Here is a 531-nt window from a genome sequence, read left to right on the forward strand (position 1 = left end):
AGTCTAAGGGGGTACTGTGTTGAGGAAATATAATGTAAGGGGGCTCACTGATGAGGACATATAATGTAAGGGGGCACTCTGATGAGGACATATAATGTAAGGGGGCACACTGATGAGGACATATAATGTAAGGGGGCACACTGATGAGGACATATAATGTAAGGGGGCACTCTGATGGGGGCAACGAATGTAAGGAGGCACTCTGATGGGGGCAACGAATGTAAGGGGGCACTCTGATGGGGACACCTAATGTAAGGGGGCACTCTGATGGGGACACCTAATGTAAGGGGGCACTCTGATAGGGACACCTTATATAAGGGGGCACTCTGATGGGGACATGTAATGTAAGGGGGCACTCTGATGGGGACACCTAATGTAAGGGGGCACTTTGATGGGGACAACTAATGGTTAGTTGTACCCATCAGATTGCCCCTTTACAGTATTTGTCAGCAGGAGGAACCACTGAGTTAATGGGGATACCTGGAAGTGTCTGTTCCTGGAGAAGACTTCAGCAGATGTATTCTCTACAAC

This window comes from Nanorana parkeri, unplaced genomic scaffold (assembly GCF_000935625.1).
Source record: "Nanorana parkeri isolate BGI_ZX_2015 unplaced genomic scaffold, ASM93562v1 scaffold566, whole genome shotgun sequence".
Lineage (NCBI taxonomy): Eukaryota > Metazoa > Chordata > Amphibia > Anura > Dicroglossidae > Nanorana > Nanorana parkeri.